Raw genomic sequence first — 6,266 nt, forward strand, 5'->3', positions numbered from 1 at the left:
GAAATTGAGGCAAATGGGGATAAGTGACTTGCCAAGGGTCACATAGATAGTAAGTGTCTGAGAGCAGATTTGAACTCACAAAGAAAAGTCTTCCTGACTCCAGGTCCAGCACTCTATCCATGATGCCACCTAGCTTCTACCTTATTTCTACTAGTATAAAGTACATATTCCTCTGTTTGGTATTCAAATTCTTTCACAATTTGTCTTAAAACTATCTTTTCACCCTTGATGTACATTAGTCTCATTCATACACTCTAGGGTCTATCCAAACTGGTCTTGCTGTTTTTCTCACATTATGCAAAATTTATCATTTCTATACCTTTAAATACGTTGTTTCTCTCAACTGAAATGCTTCACCATTAAGGACACATTTAATTTGTCTGCCTCTCTGCCTTGGACAGTGAGGTTTTCATGCCATAGTGCATGGTCACTTTTTGTGCCATGTACCACTGAGAAAACAAAAGGATATTCCTTCCTCTCCCCTTCAATTTTCTCCAGAGGTTTATGTTTCTAACTTTTCTAATGTAATATTCTGCTTAGCTTCTTTCTTATTTATTTTGTGGTTAAATTTGTGAGGGGGAAGTTGAGGTTCCCCAGTAATATAGTTTTGTTGTCTATTTCTTCCTGTAACTCACTTAATCTTTGGATGCTATACCACTGGGTGACTATATGTTTAGCGTTGATATTACTTCATTGTCTTGTTTTTCCTGAGATCAGAATTGCTACCCACACATTTCTTTTTTACTTCAACTGAATCATAATATATTTTCTTCCAGGCTTTTATCTTTACTCTGCGTATAACAATCTGCTTCAAATGTGTTTCTTGTAAACAACATTATAGAATTATGATTTTTAATCCACTCTGATATTTACTTCCATTTTATGGAAGAGTTCTTCCTGTTCATATTTATCGTTATGATTACTGTATATTTCTCTACATCCCATTTCCCCTCCTTCCCTGTTTATGATTTTCTATCTCTTTTTACCCTCTCCCTACTCACCAGTGCTTTTTTTTGTCTTTTTACCACTCTATGGTCAATGTTCTTTTTTTGCTTCTTGCTCATGATATTTGCTTGTTTCCTGGCTTTGAAAGTTGAGCTCTCCTCCTATATTACAGGGCACACTTTCCCAAGCTTCTTTGCAGGGTTCCAAAGGCATGATCACTAGCTTTGAGCCCTCAGGCCTCTGGTGCTTTACTGGAATCTATAGGGGTCTTACAGCTTACCTGGTGCTGAGTTTGGATTCTAGTCATGGTGGATGGCATGGGGTGAGGCCATTTGGGATTTTTCTGTCTTTCTCTGAAGGCTGATCTGAAGCACAGGGAAGATTGGCTACTGGAAGATGCCTGCCTGACCAGGGCTGCACTGGGATATGTGGTGTTTCTCTTCTGGAATCAGTTTGCTAAGGTACATGTGGGGTCCAGGTTCTGGCATTTGCCTGCTCCATCGTTCTGGGGCTTAGGATTTCCTGCTGGTTTGCTGAGGTGGAACCTGCCACCAGCTTTCTGGGATTCCTCCTTTCTTTGACTGTGCTCCCATTTTATCCTAGTGATATGTCCTTATTCGCTGATTCTCCTGGATCAAAAGATTTTTCTGACCCCTTTTTACACTGGATCTGCTGTTCCAGATTCTGGGGTGCTGTTTTATGGATGTTCTGGGTTGATAATGGGAGAGTGACAATTATCTCTAGCTTACTCCACCGTCTTAGCTCCTGGAAGTAACTCAATATTTGACAAAAGTTGTTGGAAAAAACTAGATAATAGTATAGCAGAAACTAGGCATACTAACATCTTACACTGTATACCAAGATAAGGTCAAAATGGGTACATAGTTTAGACATAAAGATGATACTACAAGAAAAATAGGAGAAAAGGGAATAGTTTACCTGTCAGATCTATTGAAAAGTGAAGAATTTGTGACCAAACTAAAGACAGAAAATGCTATGACATGAGAAATAGACAAATTTAATTACATTGAATTAAAAATGTTCTGCACAAGCAAAGCCAAGCAACAAAGATTAGAAGAAAACCAGATAACTGGAAGACAACTTTTACTGCCAATGTTTCTGATAAAGGCATCATTTCTCAAATATATAGAGTGCTAAATCCAATTTATAATAATACAAGTCATTCCCCAAATGATAAGATAGCTTTAAGACAAAGACATTAAAGCTATCTATAGTCTACAAAAATATTGTAAATCACTATCAATTAGAAAAATGCAAATTAAAATTAAAACAACTCTGAGATACCATATCACACAGGTTAATATGACAGAAAAGGAAAATGATATATGTTGGAGAAGATGTGGGAAAGTCACAACACTTATGCATTGTTGTTAGAACTCACAGTTTTGGAGAACAATTTGGAACTATGTCCAAACAGGTTCAAAACTCTGCACACCCTTTAATCTATCAATGAGACCACCAGGTATGCATCCCAAATAGATAATGAAAGAAAATGAAAAGAACCTATATGCACAAAATATTTACAGCAGCCCTTTCTTTTTGTGGTGGCCAAGAATTGGAAAGTGAAGGGATTCCCATCAGTTGGGAAATGACTGAACAAGTTGTGGTATATGAATGTAATGGAATACTATTGTGCTATAAGAAATGACAAGCAGGCAGATTTCTAGAAAAAAAAAAACTTGCAAAGATTTGTATAAACTGATGTTGAATGAAGTGAGCAGAACCAGGAGAATATTGTAAACAGTAAGAACAATATGTAATGATCAACTTTGATGGACTTAGCTCTTCTCAACAACACAGTGATTTAAAACAAATCCACAAGACTTCTAATGAAGAATACCATCCACATCCAGATGATGAAACACTATGGATTCTGAATGCAAATTGAGGCATGCAATTTCCTCTTTTTGCTGCTTTTTTTCTTTCCAGTGGTTTTTCCTTTTTGATCTGATTCTTCTCTCACAATGTGATGAACGTGGAAATATACTTATTATGAGTGTACATGTAGAACATACCACATTGCTCAGTATCTTAGGGAGGGGAGAGGCGAGGCAAGGAGGGAGAAAAACATTTGAACTCGAAATGTTATAGAAGTGAATGCTGAAAACTGCTTTTATATGTAATTGGAAAAAATAGATACTTTTAAGTGGGGCCAAAAAAGGAAACAAAGTTTTGCTTTTGGGAGATAAAAGTTTGCAAGGGGATGTGTTAGGAGAAATCAACAAAAATATTGGCTTTATTTTTTTTCGATTTTTTACTCTACCTGCCATATTATATCAAGGATTATATGTGAATCTAGATGTCTGCTAAGATCTCTTTCATGTCTAAGTTTTCATAATTCTACAGTTTAATGCAAACCAAGAAAACTGGCAATTGGGCTAGTGAGCATTTTTTTTTCCTTTTTTGAGTGAGGTCAAGATATAGGAATTGTATAGATGTCTGTTAATTTGCATTCCCTGCAGAATTTCTTAGACTTTTTTCATTCAAATTCTCTGGCCAAAATGACTAATTATTCAGTATTTATCTCTGTTCTCTGTGTGGTCGCAATCAGAGTTCTCTCAAAAGTTTCCATGGAAAAGAGAAAAGTGGAAAAAACTCTTTCTCTTCTTCTTCTTCTTCTTCTTGTTCTTCTTGTTCTTGTTCTTCTTGTTCTTGTTCTTGTTCTTGTTCTTGTTCTTGTTCTTGTTGTTGTTGTTGTTGTTGTTCTTCTTCTTCTTCTTCTTCTTCTTCTTCTTCTTCTTCTTCTTCTTCTTCTCTCTGTCTGTGTCTCTCTCTTTGTCTCTCTGTCTCTCTGTCTCTGTCTCTGTCTCTGTCTCTCTCTCTCTCTCTCTCTCTCTCTGTCTGTCTCTTTCTCTTTTTTTGTTTGTTTGTTTTTGTGCTGTGCTACTAGGTCTTGATTAATCTTATTGTGATTTTTCTTGACTCTAAATACAGAAATTACAATTTATGTTCATGGTGTACCAAATACTTCTAAATATCAGTACTACATTGTTTCCTTAATCTTGAGCTTTTCAAAATGATAAATCCATTTAAATTATAGCTAAATAATCCTTTTAACTGAAATTATTTTTGGTAACCAATGAGATATATATTCACATTTCATAATATATTGTCATCCTTTATGTAAGCTTGGACACCTATACTGTAAAAGATCAGAGGATTAAGAATACGTTGACTTGGGGATTGCAAAAAAAAAGTGATGAGGCATAGATTAATCTTTCTATGTTAAATGAATTTCCTCTTACTAGGTGGAATGTGTTCTCTAATCCTGACAAGAGTCCACATGATTATGTTAGTTTTCATTTTAGGCTTAAATAGTAAAGGGCAAATAATGTCCTATGATTGCTTAGCAAATTTGCTGATCTTGCCATCAGAATGTAAATGGTTAAACTACTAGGTTATCTCATTACTATGCCCCGCATTTACTCAAAATCTTGTCTTTCTATGATATCCAATAAACTATTCTAATGCAATATGAAATCTTTTTCATAAGATATGTATTAATCTATATTTTCGCTCCTTATCTACCTGTCCTCAGTGATGAATAAAATTAAACTTGGAAGAGATTTTCTCATGTCAATATACAGGATATTAATTTTATTGATTTAAAATCTAATGTCAGAAATGTATTTGCTTTTTTATACTAGGCAAGGCTCTTAATCTCCTTCATCTATAAAAATACCCAGACCATTACCTCAGTTGATGAAACTGAACCCTGACGCCTGAGTACCCAAATAGCATGCTTCCATTTTTTGATATCTTTACTTCTACTAGGCACTTAACCTGAAGATGTACTTATTATAAGTCATTGAAAGACTATCTAGTAAGACAGGCCTTGTCAAATACTATTACATTTGTATCCACAAGGGGGACATCCCTATTGTATTACATTGCCTGAGAAGCCCAACTCCGTGTGTGCTAAAGATGACTTTCATCCTTTTGTGAATATCCCCAAATGTTGATACAAATGGCCTATGGGATCAGAAATCTGCATCTTCACTAATTTTTCCTGGCTAAAAATGGAGAGTTTAATCTTAGTACCAACACTGCCCATCTCTGGCACCAAAAATAGTCATTCAGGCATCTATGAGATTCCCAGAGCCTTCATATTCTTGATAAAAAGTAGCCTTGATTTATCCTTATCTGAATAAAGGTGCCTGGAATGACAGAATCAGAACTAGAATACCAGAATTTTGTGGTTGGAATGGGCCTCATTGGCCAGCTAATCCCAACTATATATTAAAGAAGTCACCGTTAACACTTGACAAACAAGTGTACAACCAACCTCTCATTAAGGAACTCAAACCTCCTCCTCTCTGTTTGGTTGTTAATGTTAACTCTAATGTTTAAGATTTTCTCCTATTATATCAATGCAAAATTGGCCTCTTTGCAGCTTCCAACCACTATTACTGTATCTGCATATTGTGGGCAAATAAAATAATTCTAATCACCCCTCAGTGTATCTTTTTGCTTAGGTTCTTTTAAATCTCAAATTCTGTGACTCTAAAGTACTCAAGAAGACACACACTCCCTCCTTGTTTTCTCTTCTTTTTCCTTAATAAACGTTCCTTCAAATGATGCTCATATGACATGGCAACAAAGTCCTTCAATGTTTTGGTTGCCTGATTTTGATTAATTTCTCTCTTGACTGAAGATGTAACCATCAGTATCCCCCATTATTTTTCATGGTGGGTCCTACTGCAGTGGAAATAAACACATACACACATGCAACAGAATATAGAACACATGTGCAAAACAATTCATTTGTCCTTTCAATTCCTCACACACCACTTGAAAATACAGTAAGCCAAAAGGAGGTACTTGTCATAGGGGACAGGGGAATCACAAAGTGATGACCAGTGCTACATCTCTGACATCACAACAGAAACCATTCTCCCTTTATAGGAAGATGATGATTTCCTCTTGCTCCTTTTTAGCATGAATTTTTTTTCTCTGAAAGGGAATTTTGGAAAGAATTTGAGACCTTAACTGATTTATATTCTGTCTGCAAGCTTCCAAAAATAATGCCCTTCATTTCTGCTGTCTCTTTTCTGATGTTTAAATGATTAACAAAATCAAAACATTAAAAAAAGGATCTAAGCTCACCTACTTCTAATTTAAACCTATAAAATAATCCCTTCTACAGTATCCTTAGAATTGATTATTGGGCTTTGACTTGAAATTCTTAAGTGAGTGGGAAACCACTACCTCCTAAGGAAACCTATAGCTGTAATAATTATGAAGTTTTTCTTTTATCACAGTCTAGTTTGTTTGTCCACTAATTTCATCTGCTGCTCAGA

The sequence above is a fragment of the Notamacropus eugenii genome, chromosome 6 (genome assembly GCF_028372415.1).
Source record: "Notamacropus eugenii isolate mMacEug1 chromosome 6, mMacEug1.pri_v2, whole genome shotgun sequence".
Lineage (NCBI taxonomy): Eukaryota > Metazoa > Chordata > Mammalia > Diprotodontia > Macropodidae > Notamacropus > Notamacropus eugenii.